The sequence below is a fragment of the Schistocerca serialis genome, chromosome 7 (assembly GCF_023864345.2).
Source record: "Schistocerca serialis cubense isolate TAMUIC-IGC-003099 chromosome 7, iqSchSeri2.2, whole genome shotgun sequence".
In the NCBI taxonomy this organism is placed as follows: domain Eukaryota; kingdom Metazoa; phylum Arthropoda; class Insecta; order Orthoptera; family Acrididae; genus Schistocerca; species Schistocerca serialis.
The window spans coordinates 243,348,459-243,363,145 of record NC_064644.1 but is presented as its reverse complement, the minus strand read 5'-3'; positions in this window follow the sequence as shown (position 1 = coordinate 243,363,145).

Genomic DNA, 14,687 nt, shown 5'->3' with positions numbered 1-14,687 from the left:
GGTGTACATAAATAGACTTGAGCACCTGGCGGCGCGACTGATCTCGGCCGAGTTTCGCCTATTGTACGCAGGGAGAAACGACCTGCGAGCCGTCTGAGTGTCGCTGCAGTTTGTGTGTTTACCGTTCCGGGCGTATGGGACGAGGGCTGTTGGCGCCGACAGACTGTATTGTCTTCATGATTCTGAGAATACTTGTGGACCATTCCCTGCTGGATGAGATTGTCTGGCGCCGGATGGCCCATGGTCTAGGCATGTTGTTTTCGTAGCCGGTCAAACAGCAAGTTCAGTGCCCCCCCCCCCCCCCCCCAGCTAAATAGCAGTGGCATCATTGGTTAACTTAAACTGAGGCCAGTTGACGTTATAAGGCCCTGCTCGAAAGTGGAGGGAACGGTCGCTATTAGCGCGAATGATGTTCTGAGATAGTGCTTGGGAATTTTGGAATCAGCACTGAATGCTGATTCACGGTTTTTCGAGGGTAGTGGGGAGTTGAGTAACGTTTGCTCGCTCTATTGCTACGCGGGCGCAGGGCATTCGGGATCCGTTCTTCGTCAGAATCGGGTAGTCTTGCGACTTAGTCGCACTTTTTCGGAATCGTTGTGCTGCCGTTATACTCCAGTTTCATTCTGCGAATTAAGACCCAGATTATTGCCCTCCGTTTTCGCGGCTGTACCGACAGGGCGAGTAAGAGAGTTGCTGCAGAACAGATGCCGGTACCTACATAATCATCACGCTGCCTACCGACGACGAGCTGCGGGTTTCAGGACTGGTAAAGTATTTTGTGGATCTAGCATTGTAGGACCAACCATATTTATACTGAAGTCCTTAGCAGCACTCACGTTCGCTTTGCTACAAGTCCACCCTGATTGTTGCTCCCTGTGATTCCATATGAGCTCTCGCTACTTCGCAATAACAGTTGACTCATTAGGACCTCCAGTCATTATCGTCAATCTATTGCTTCACAGTGAGTAGGAGCCCCTTGTTCTCGAGCCTCATTCTTATTCTAAGAGTAGTTCAGTATAACCTACCCTTTAACCTATTATTTGTATTGTCGGTCAAGTTCCTTTGTGTTGTGATTTATAATAAATCACATTGCAATATTTAATCCACATATCATTTCATAGATAGATGCAGAATCCCATTTCCTGTAGTTTATTATGATAAAATTCCCATTTATTTACTGGGCACATAACTATTTTTATTAAATTATTGTGAGTGTGCACGCCTTATTTTACCAACTAGCAGGCTCCACCATCAATCCCTTTCGTTACCGTTGTGTACATAATCAATTAGGTGGTAGGTAAGGAGGTGGTCGTGTGCTTCTCCAGTTCGCTTGGAAAATTCGCGAGAATTAAAAAGGTACAAACTCTTCTCGTCTCCGGGACCTCGCAAGTTTGCGGTCATCCTCTCCAATAGTAGCCCTTGGGCGGCCTCAGCGAGGCACGTCATTGACAGTTCCTGTCTGTCCGTATCTCCACCATGTCCGAACAACATCGTTTTGGTTCACCCGAGACGCTTGGACACTTCCCCGTTGTGAGCCCCTCCTGGCACAAAGTAACAATGCGGACGATATCGAACCCCGATATTGACCGTCTAGGCATGGTTGAACTACAGACAACACGAGCCGTGTACCACCTTCCTGGTGGAATGACTGGAACTGATCGGCTGTCGGACCCCCTCCGTCGAATAGTCGCTGCTCATGCATGGTTGTTTACATCTTTCGGGGAGTCTAGTGACATCTCTGAACAGTCAAAGGGACGTGTCTGATACAATATCAACAGTCAACGTCTATCTTCAGGAGTTCTGGGAACCGGGGTGATGCAAAACGTTTTTTGATGTTTTGATATTCTCGCCATAGGCATTGAAGTCGTTTGTTGGGCATTGAATTAGTCATGAATTTTCTTCACTGTTATATATAAATGTAGAGATTTGAAGTAATTCGGACAAGATCTTTGAAGTAAATCGGTCTAGTACTTCTAGAGATGTTTGGTAACACCGTTTCTCCTTTACTTGCATACATATGTGTCTTCTGTATATTAAGGAAAAAGGTAATTTACGTTCACTAATATGTTCGTTGGAGGATCGTGTAGAAACTTGAAATAAAAAGGTCATCGTCTTTTAGAGATGTTTTGTAACCACCTTTCCATTTATATATATATATATATATATATATATATATATATATATATATATATATATATATTTTTCAAGTCATATTGAGAAATCTTACGTAGACTACCTCTTGTTTTGAAGGTAAAGTGTGCAAATTTTCATCAGTATGGACATAAAACTGACACGCAACACGTAACACACGTTTTATTTCGTGAAAGGTTATACATATCGAAACGCTGTTTTCGGCAAACGTTATGGCGTCGAGGAGAACGTTTTTTTGTCTTTGTTTAATGTTTATAGCGCTGGTATCAATGGAGATACTGAAGCAAGTACGTTTTTCTAATGGAACCGTATACTTTACTTTTATAACTGCATTCGGTAGCTCTTGAGCAGACAGTTACAGGCGTTTGTTAATGTTGACGTTGAAACCTGTCGTAAAAAAGAGTTAGAGAAATATTCTAGAATTTGAGAGCAAGATGGTCGGAATCGGCATTAACGCTGCAAACATCGTCAAGCAGAGCTCTCGTGCTACGCTGTGTGGGAATGTCAACATATTTGCCTGTTTACTCATCTACACTAAAGGCCACTCGTTTCTGCTTCAGCCTTTGTTGCGTGCAGGCGTACACACTAATGAAGAGAAGTTGGATATACTACTTTCATATGGTGAACTTAAAAGAAATGCCGTAAAAGCAGTACAGTGGTATAGGACTATCTATCCGGATCGCCTGTGTCCGACGCTTCAGGGAATAGCTCGAATAATGAAAACGCTAGTGCGGACAGGCTGCCTGAACGTCAAAAAGAGGACAGGAAAGAAGACTGCCACTGACAGAGAACACGAATAAGCTGTTGTGGCTACGACGCTAATGAATCCACACAGTTGTACGAGACCTATTGCCGAGGACTGTGCAATCAGCCAGACGAGTGTCATTGGTATCCTGCATTAACAGAATTTCCAACCCTATTATCTGTCACACTACAACCACTCGAAGACCGTGATTTCCAAGGTCGTACAGAATTGTGTCATTTGCCCCTCAGCAACTGAGAGGCGACGCTGTGTGTTCCCAACGTGTGCTCGTTACCAATGAAGCAACGTTTCCTAACAAAGCTAATGTAATTTTGCATAAGATACTACTGGATAGCCGAAAATGCAGACTGGCTTCTTCAAGTGTAACATCAATGGCCGTGGAGCATAAACGTATGGTGCGGCATCATAGGAAATTACATTGTGGGACCTTACTTCATCTCAGGCATCCTAAATGGAAATTCGTACGCACACTTTCTGACGAACAATCCGCCGGTGCTCCTAGAAAAGGTATTACGGGATATTTCTCAATGTATGTGGCTGCATCACAACATTCGTCCCGTGTTGCAACGCAAATACTGAATGAGAACTTTCCTGGACGTTCGATAGGATGAAATTCTGTCGTCAAATGGCTTGCGAGATTCCCCCGATTTGATTCCTCTTGGTTTGTTTCTTTGGGGAGCATTCAAAGACGCAGTCCAGCTAATGTAACGCAAATGATAGAATTTAGAGCAGTGTAGATAGATACAGCTGTCCGACAATATGTATTTACCTCCAACAAGCCCATAGCCACGTATAGGAAAAGACAGGTTAAATCTTCTTTCTAACATTCAGACATTTAGTACAGCTGTTGCTTTTTGCAGCGTATAAGACTTTTTTATTTTTAAAGAATTAACAGTTGATTTCTCTGTTACAGCTCACGTAAATCTGGGAGGATACACAACTGTGAAATAATTTTCCTAAGATCTTTGTAATACGTTAGATTCGAGCCTACGTCGTATTTACATATACAACATCCGTAGGTCAACCTGTATCTAAGTCGTTGGCTGGTTCAAGGGGATATAAAGCTTCACTCTCGTAGCGCAGGCCTATCCTACGGTATACAACCACGCAGCCTGCTTCGAGACGCCTGCTTGGCAGTCTTCGCACACCACATGCCGATTCCATCCAGTGTGCTGTCACATTCAACGACGTGACTCGAATTTTCGTACGACAGGTTTCAAAGTCAACATTGACAAACGCTATATCGCTCGAATTGTCTTCTAAAGAGCCATCGAGTCCACTACTTGCTTCAATATCTCACTTGATACCAGGGCTAAAAACATTATCTAAACAAAGACGTATGTGCCCCTCGAGGCTCTAACATTTTCGGGAAACTGCGTTTCAATGTATGTAACCATGCACGAAATAAAATGGGTGTTATGTCTTACGTGTCAGTTTTATTTCGATATTGATGAAATTTTGCACACTTTAGCTTCAAAACGAAAGGTAAATCACAGTTTACATAACATTTCGTAATATGATTTGAAACATGTATATATGCAATATATTAAGTTACGCGACTCTGAATGGCAGCGCATAAACTACGAACAAACAGACATTGATTTTTTATACATTAGATTAACAACCAACCAGAAGAAACAAGGCTAGGTCTAATAGTTACTACCACTCTATTAACGCTCTAAGGCTTAGAGTCTAAGCGGTGACTAGCAAAAGTAAGATACACATTCGGCTGCCCTAAGACAACTGCGCAACAAGACGGAAGCTCCAAGATGCTACTCCAGGCGGGTGTAAAAATGAATGTGCGCAACGGAAAATAATAAACGCTAAAATGATGATTTGGCCCTGTCTGACTACCCCCCGACGCAGATCTTACGGTCTCTTAATGCTCTTTTTTACATGTAATTTTAAATCTAAACATAAATGAATGATAAAGGCAACTAATACTACTAAATGTTAAACGTTGTTGTTAAGTGTATATTTATTATAGATTAAAATCAACCCTTTAAGTACAATTATCTGTATTTTATAACTAAAATTATTAATCAATTGCCCAACTCTGACCCTTTTTATGACTGTTCGGTCCAATATCACTAACGCGAAATGACTGAAATCATCTACGTCCAAACACGAGAAGACACTACTTTCAAAGATGATCTACAGTGGTGTGGAACCTCACTGGAAATAAACTAACGTGATCACAGCTGTTTAGCTTTATAGCCCTAATAAGCCGAAGCAGTTTGCGATATCACCGTATGTATTGCGGCCAGTGCTTTGAAGTGATGGTTCTCGTACTCGTCTGCGACGATAGAACTCCAGCAACAAATAAACTCTTTCAAACACAAGAGCGGCAGAAGGCGGTCCTCTGACTAATATACTCTAATTCTGTCTTCTACTCTCTGTATTCTACAGACGAGAAACGCGAACTCCCAGCCACAAGGACGGAGTTCAGACAACGTCCCAAAGAAAATATAGGCAGAGGAAGTGCTCTCAATTACTGAACGCTGCATACTCAACGACGACTTCCAACCCGGAGGGGAAGTCCAGAATCGTGTAGGTTCGCAACAATACAGTGTTCAACTATTCTAACTATAAACTCTCCTGACAGCAAAGACAGCAAGTCCGTCTGTACCAACAAAGCTGATACCGAGCGACCGTCACGCACAGGTGCTCACAACGGAAGACCTCGTGTCTCCACCGCTGGCTTCCCAGCAAGGCTCGGCTCCCCACCCTCGTAATTCCGAAAGCCAATCATATTCCCGAAACCATGGAATGTTGTCCCTCTACAGATTCTTCCGAACGCCGACCAACGATATTTTAGTCTTTTGTCGTCCAGCGCGGAAAGTTCGCGAGGAAAAACCTATACTTGTACAATGGTACGCTTCTGAGTAAAAATCTTTGGAAATAACCTAGCCTGCGTGGTTTCCGAGGTGCTGCTTCTTCGTTCCTCTCACCTGCGTCCATGATTTGTAGAGTTCGGAAGTATTATCCAGCTATCCTTCCGGGCCTACTACAATAGCGGCCGATAGCAGCCGGCCGCTCATGTAGTGTGTCTTCGTGCTCAGGTGTCCAGACTGTCCGTTTTGGCACTTCCTGTGTGGAGCTGGACCACCACGCCTGTGTGGGCCTTCCACCCATGGCTTGAGTTCCGCCTGCCGTTTCATTTCCACTATAGTTCCAACCTCTACTAGTGTAGGCAATCATTCATTACGCCGTTCTGGTCATAAAGACACTCAGTCACCTTTCATGCAATAAGCGTTAACAATTACACTCCTGGAAATGGAAAAAAGAACACATTGACACCGGTGTGTCAGACCCACCATACTTGCTCCGGACGCTGCGAGAGGGCTGTACAAGCAATGATCACACGCACGGCACAGCGGACACACCAGGAACCGCGGTGTTGGCCGTCGTCAGTGTCAGCCAGTTTGCCGTGGCATACGGAGCTCCATCGCAGTCTTTAACACTGGTAGCATGCCGCGACAGCGTGGACGTGAACCGTATGTGCAGTTGACGGACTTTGAGCGAGGGCGTATAGTGGGCATGCGGGAGGCCGGGTGGACGTACCGCCGAATTGCTCAACACGTGGGGCGTGAGGTCTCCACAGTACATCGATGTTGTCGCCAGTGGTCGGCGGAAGGTGCACGTGCCCGTCGACCTGGGACCGGACCGCAGCGACGCACGGATGCACGCCAAGACCGTAGGATCCTACGCAGTGCCGTAGGGGACCGCACCGCCACTTCCCAGCAAATTAGGGACACTGTTGCTCCTGGGGTATCGGCGAGGACCATTCGCAACCGTCTCCATGAAGCTGGGCTACGGTCCCGCACACCGTTAGGCCGTCTTCCGCTCACGCCCCAACATCGTGCAGCCCGCCTCCAGTGGTGTCGCGACAGGCGTGAATGGAGGGACGAATGGAGACATGTCGTCTTCAGCGATGAGAGTCGCTTCTGCCTTGGTGCCAATGATGGTCGTATGCGTGTTTGGCGCCGTGCAGGTGAGCGCCACAATTAGGACTGCATACGACCGAGGCACACAGGGCCAACACCCGGCATCATGGTGTGGGGAGCGATCTCCTACACTGGCCGTACACCACTGGTGATCGTCGAGGGGACACTGAATAGTGCACGGTACATCCAAACCGTCATCGAACCCATCGTTCTACCATTCCTAGACCGGCAAGGGAACTTGCTGTTCCAACAGGACAATGCACGTCCGCATGTATCCCGTGCCACCCAACGTGCTCTAGAAGGTGTAAGTCAACTACCCTGCCCAGCAAGATCTCCGGATCTGTCCCCCATTGAGCATGTTTGGGACTGGATGAAGCGCCGTCTCACGCGGTCTGCACGTCCAGCACGAACGCTGGTCCAACTGAGGCGCCAGGTGGAAATGGCATGGCAAGCCGTTCCACAGGACTACATCCAGCATCTCTACGATCGTCTCCATGGGAGAATAGCAGCCTGCATTGTTGCGAAAGGTGGATATACACTGTACTAGTGCCGACATTGTGCATGCTCTGTTGCCTGTGTCTATGTGCCTGTGGTTCTGTCAGTGTGATCATGTGATGTATCTGACCCCAGGAATGTGTCAATAAAGTTTCCCCTTCCTGGGACAATGAATTCACGGTGTTCTTATTTCAATTTCCAGGAGTGTATTTACAAGGTGTACGTGACAACGTCAGTTTTCTTTTTATATACGTTGTACAATCTATTACATGATACCTAATTGTGTTTGTAGATCACGGCAAAGTATGTGGACGAGTGCTTGCAAGATTCGAAATTATAGCCACCTTCCAAAGCGTTGTCATAAAGGAGTACATGTTCTGCTCTTCCTGCAGACACAGTTCTGCTGTAGTATGGGCGAGAGGCGCATCATACTGTAACAGTGAAGTGGTGCGGCAACTTGAAACATGCTCCAGAGCTGACGTACGCGATGACGTATGATAATTGGGAACAAAACATCTAAATTACATGCAGCTTCAACGTAAAATTCTGATGGTATAGGGTTCAAATGCAATATGGCCTCCAGTAATTGTGATATGGTGCCAACATTTGGACCAAGGCCGTACAGACGTAGATGATGCTGGTCGGGATGTCCAGATCTCTCACTATGTAAGTTCCAGCTTTTCGGCAAGCTGGAAGAACCTCTGGAGGAAAGAGACTTTCCAAAGATGATGACTTTCATACAGCGATTCTCAAGTAACTCCGTGGACAAGAAGCAGATTTGTATTATCGAAGATATGAACGACTGGTGGAAGGTGCCGATTGTTGTTTTCAAGGTACTGGTGGCCATATTGAAAAGTACTGTCACGTATCTATGTCTCTTTGTAGCTCAGCATTCAGTAAAAGCTACTTGGCCTGCCAAATTAATGCATAATTCACTTTTGGAAGTCCCTTTCTGAATATAGGGCTACTCTCAACGCCAAATTAATCTTATTTTACATTTAGTCAGCAAATTTTATTTGAAGCTTGTATCCATTTTACTAAAGTCCGTCCATCACAGGGGGTTACTCGCATGATACCACTACAGTACAATTCCTATCTTTCATTGTTCGTTAATCATTGACTGCAGATACATTTACAGTTAGGTTATTGCAATTAGGTGTTTGACTGCTACCTTCTTTGGAAGTATTTCCTCTTTCACCAAACTGAGTGGATTTTGGTTTGGTACTGATTGATGAAACAATCCTATTGATTTATTTTAATGAAAGGAAACTTACTTTTTATTCAGCTTCCCTTCACGTGGAAGTTCCGTCCACCGCAAGTGCAAAGATAGTACGAGATCTCAGAGGATGAGAAATTTACGCTCTAGTGCTTGATCTTTACTGAAAACAAGAAAACGCGTGTGATCCACTACGACCATATGGTGGTGAAACTTTTTACAGATATTTTATTTCTCAGCTGCCTTCAAAGCATTTCACGTACGACTCTGGAAAGTCATTAGCCTTTTATGGGAGAATCCAGGATGGTAAATTGAATTAACTATGGTTTCGTAAACACACAGCCAATAAGGATCAAATGAACGAATCAGCAAAAGTGTCTTTCCAGAGGACAGGAGACAGAAGAATTAGACTCGAAGAATGGAAAACAGAAGTCGGACATATCCGTCAAAACTTAGTTTGATTTCAAATGGCTCTGAGCACTATGGGTCTTACCTGCTGTGGTCATCAGTCTCCTAAAACTTAGAACTACTTAAGCCTAACTAACCTAAGGACATCACACACATCCATGCCCGAGGCAGGATTCGAACTTGCGCCTAGAGTCGCTCGGTCACTCAGGCCGGCTTAGTTTGATTTCAGCGGTTGTCCGGAGGAAGAAAAACCATCCATGCCCACGGAAATTCTGTTCTCAATAACGGAGCTCATACAAAGACAAGAGTACCCTGACACATCGTGCCTTAAGTTCGACAAAATTCTGTACGAAATCCTGAGGTCACCTCCCCCCCCCCCCCCCCCATGTTAGAATTAAGATGATAAGATTCGCTGTAGGAGATGAAAACAAAGAATAATAAACTGAAAACGAGTATACGATTGAACACTCGTCCGGCTGGCAGCCATGAAACTTTTCAGTTTAACCTTATCATTATGATTTTTCTTCAGTGAAGAACTTCATTTAAATTCTGTTTCACTAAATAAAACGTCACTGAAATGAAATTGGTTGTTAGCACGCAGTCCATAGAGGCTCAACTCGAAATAAAAAAAAGTCATTGAATGATTAATGCAAGACATGACAGTTCAAAGGTCTCACATGTAACACGATATCACCACATCGATAAATCTCAAAACAATATTAAATACTACTCAAGAGTTGATTATTCTTCGCAAGCAAATATTATCAAAAGGACCTAATTAATCAATAACAGAACATGAATGTGCTGATACTTTCCTGTCCAACAATGGCGTACCTCACTAAACACATCCCGACTTATCCTAACATTACGTTCCCAAAGTGCAAGCGTACTCAATGGCCAAGATCTGCTGCACGACTACTCAAGAAAATCTGCCTTCGCTCGGCCGTTAGGAACAGCACTTGGCTTTTTTACAAGGAAAGATGGGTGGCATCCGCTCGCAAAGCCATTAAGGAGAAACAGAAAGGCTGCAAACGTTTGCTATTTGCTGCAGGCAGTTTTGCTGCACAAGCGGAAGAACAGCTCAGTATTCGCTGCGTGTTATTTTTCAAACTATCTTTGGAATTGAAGCTAAGAGAAGAGAAGAGAAGCAGGAAGCTGAAAATGGTTAGTGGGTTCCACTACTTCAGGTGAAAAGAAACTTCCTTGGCCTCTACAGAAAAAAAAGAATCTTAACCAAGCTTCCAAATCAAACAAAGAATAAATGGAAACTAATAATGATCATAGGAAAGAGGCTGCTGATCTCAAGTAGAAATAAAATTAAGCAGCATGTGTGCCACTGTGATGTTCCCCCAGGTACCAGCATGTGCTCGCGATAATAAAAATTGAGGGCAACAAAATAATGTCCTTGAACATCATGAAAATTCACAAATCTATGAAAGGGTGGCGGAAAGCGGATTCGTTTCAAGTGATCGGTAGCAGACTTCAGTGCTACTGTTGTCGGGAGATGTACTCGTTACTTTTGATGACGCGGACATTTTCCTGAGAAATTGTTAGTTAAGTTATTGATTGGCGACTCCATGGCGTGTTGTGTGCACCACGACCAAATAGTGGATAGAATTGGAAGGAAAATCAGCATTGGCCGTATTTTGTTGTTGTTTTATTATCAGCGAAATCGATTTTCGGTCACTTAGTGACCATCCTCAGTGCTAGAAGTTAAAAATTGTCACATAACGATCAGAGAGTATAGAACCGAAAATCACAACTACATCTGTGTATGAACATAACTGTTGGTAGGAACATACCTGTAATATACAATTAAAATTGGTAGGCACTGGTATCCAGCTATAACCACAAGCTCTGAGCGATCACATAAACTGAGGCCGCTGTTTACATGCACCTGCACAGTAGACCTCGGTGTGACAGGGCTTGGAACGCCCTCTATGAGACACGTGTCACATAGAGGGCGTTCCAAGCGCTGTCACACCAAGGTCTGCTGTGCAGGTGAATGTAAACAGAGGCCTCAGTTTACGAGTATGTGATCGTTCTAAGCTTGTGGTTATAGCTTCATACCAGTGCCTACCAATTTTAATTGTATATTACAGGTATGTTCCTACCAGCTGTTATGTTCATACGCAAATGTGCTTTTCGGTTTTATACGTGAAAAATTGGAATGTCAAAAATTAACAAAAACTATAGCTTACGTGCTTATTTTTCTCCTAGGCACTTCAGTGTCGAGAGGTATTCTCTTCCTTGGTCCTTACCTAAAACAAAAGAAAGTAAATATTAATACTTTCATTCATTTCTCTCTCTCTCTCTCTCTCTCTCTCTCTCTCTCTCTCTCTCTCTCTCTACCTGTCTACCTGTCTCTTTTTGTCGCTACCTCTATTGCTCTATGTCTCTTGGAGGTATGAATTAAACAACGCCTTCAGTCGCAACGTTTTCGTGTTTTATTAACTACGCGATGCATTCCGGACCCTGTGGGTCCTTCGTCAGGTGTACTTTGTCTTAATACATGTTTTATTTCTTCTCCTGAATGAGGTGAAATGCATATTCCTGTCACGAAAAGGTTTAAGGTTAGGTTACGAATTTCGTAAGTCGAACGCGGAAAATATGAGCAAAACAGTGGAAAATGAACAGCGTCAGCTTACCACATAATACAAGGAAAGCATTTTCAACGTTTTAATACCTGCAAACAGTCTTTTCTCCGTCGGTGAGTATGGAGGACACAGCACAGTTATTCCTGGCGTTATGGTGTGGGAAGTCATTGGATATGACTTTTGATCACGGCTGAAAGTGATTGAGGGTACTCTGCCGTCACGGGCATCCTGCATTCTCATATGTCATCTCTTGCGACGGTATCTTATTGCAATTTTTCAACAGGACAATGTTCATCCACACATGATTCGTGTCTCACTGAACAGTCTGCGTGGTACCGAGGTGCACTCTTGTCCAGCAAGATGCCCCGATCTGTCCCCAATAGAACATGTGCGGGATCTGCTCGGGTGTCAACACCGTCACAATGCCGGTATTGGCGATGTCAAGGACGATTTACAACACTTGTGGGCTAACTGGCTTCGTGGGAGGCTAAAACGACTTTGTGACACCCTTCCCAAGAGAATTAGTGCACGTGCATAGGTCAGAGGGAGCGCAACGTCATAGTGGTAAGTGGGCCAAGCTCTTCGTTAATTTGGCTCGATTACTATCACTATCACTATAGTAATATTGCATACTGTCTCAACCCACGAAGTTTCATTTCCCTCTTCTCCTTCCCTTCTGAGTGCTTGACTTTTCTGGCAGGCAGAATACTCCGATATGCTCTTCCACGGACATTATAGTGGAGGTGTCGCGACCATGGGAGGATCGAAGAACAGATGATGCTGAATGGTATACAACAATAATGGTATACAACAATTAGTTCGCCTCAAGTAAACGATGAAATCGGGAAAAACCACCGTAAGCGTCGTATCATTTGTTATGACATTTTCAGCTGTTACACAAAGGAACTTCGAATTAGTCACTCATTTCCGTATTAACTTGATATGCCGCTTGGCAAATCCTTTACATCTATGTAAAGAAACCAGTACTGAACGATTTTCATTGCCTCAAGAAGCTATCGAATCCTTCCCAAACCATATTTCCGATGCACTCTAGCAATGTCAGGATGGAAGGAAATATTTACATAATTGGTTCGAATGTATACAAGACTGTATAAATTTCAAGGCCGAATATTTTGAGAGATCATAAAATGAAACCATCGAAAATTGTAACAGATAGGAGACGACGTAAGACAATACGTGAATTGCAGCCATTGATGGTGCCTGGTAGTTTAAATATTATTAAGGTGATGTCGGTATAATCGGATACCGGAAGAATTGATAGAACTATCGACGAAGCTAGAGAGACAGTTATTTTTACTTGTTTATTCGTATGGATCACATGCAGTTTCAAAATTACAGGTATATAACATTAGTAATACTACACTCCTGGAAATGGAAAAAAGAACACATTGACACCGGTGTGTCAGACCCACCATACTTGCTCCGGACACTGCGAGAGGGCTGTACAAGCAATGATCACACGCACGGCACAGCGGACACACCAGGAACCGCGGTGTTGGCCGTCGAATGGCGCTAGCTGCGCAGCATTTGTGCACCGCCGCCGTCAGTGTCAGCCAGTTTACCGTGGCATACGAAGCTCCATCGCAGTCTTTAACACTGGTAGCATGCCGCGACAGCGTGGACGTGAACCGTATGTGCAGTTGACGGACTTTTGAGCGAGGGCGTATAGTGGGCATGCGGGAGGCCGGGTGGACGTACCGCCGAATAGCTCAACACGTGGGGCGTGAGGTCTCCACAGTACATCGATGTTGTCGCCAGTGGTCGGCGGAAGGTGCACGTGCCCGTCGACCTGGGACCGGACCGCAGCGACGCACGGATGCAAGCCAAGACCGTAGGATCCTACGCAGTGCCGTAGGGGACCGCACCGCCACTTCCCAGCAAATTAGGGACGCTGTTGCTCCTGGGGTATCGGCGAGGACCATTCGCAACCGTCTCCATGAAGCTGGGCTACGGTCCCGCACACCGTTAGGCCGTCTTCCGCTCACGTCCCAACATCGTGCAGCCCGCCTCCAGTGGTGTCGCGACAGGCGTGAATGGAGGGACGAATGGAGACGTGTCGTCTTCAGCGATGAGAGTCGCTTCTGCCTTGGTGCCAATGATGGTCGTATGTGTGTTTGGCGCCGTGCAGGTGAGCGCCACAATCAGGACTGGATACGACCGAGGCACACAGGGCCAACACCCGGCATCATGGTGCGGGGAGCAATCTCCTACACTGGCCGTACACCACTGGTGATCGTCGAGGGGACACTGAATAGTGCACAGTACATCCAAACCGTCATCGAACCCATCGTTCTACCATTCCTAGACCGGCAAGGGAACTTGCTGTTCCAACAGGACAATGCACGTCCGCATGTATCCCGTGCCACCCAACGTGCTCTAGAAGGTGTAAGTCAACTACCCTGGCCAGCAAGATCTCCGGATCTGTCCCCCATTGAGCATGTTTGGGACTGGATGAAGCGTCGTCTCACGCGGTCTGCACGTCCAGCACGAACGCTGGTCCAACTGAGGCGCCAGGTGGAAATGGCATGGCAAGCCGTTCCACAGGACTACATCCAGCATCTCTACGATCGTCTCCATGGGAGAATAGCAGCCTGCATTGCTGCGAAAGGTGGATATACACTGTACTAGTGCCGACATTGTGCATGCTCTGTTGCCTGTGTCTATGTGCCTGTGGTTCTGTCAGTGTGATTATGTGATGTATCTGACCCCAGCAATGTGTCAATAAAGTTTCCCCTTCCTGAGACAATGAATTCACGGTGTTCTTATTTCAATTTCCAGGAGTGTATATACAACAAGCATATGAAAATACAAAACTACGTATAAAACTAACTAAATGTCAATATATAGGTTCCTAATCCATATAAGAGCCATATCATCAGCTTTCATGAGGTCGCTCCAACTCCTCTGGTAGGAGCAAGGGCATTCATCTGTAATGTACTTGATTGTCTGTTTCGGAGCCCGAGAGTCGCAAAACGGAGACTCTAAAGCACCCCATTTATGAAGAGTGTCTGCGCATCGTCTATGCCCAGTGCGAACTCTATTCAATTTGACTCGTAGTTTCCCGTCGAGTTCTGTGCCAGCACTTCGCT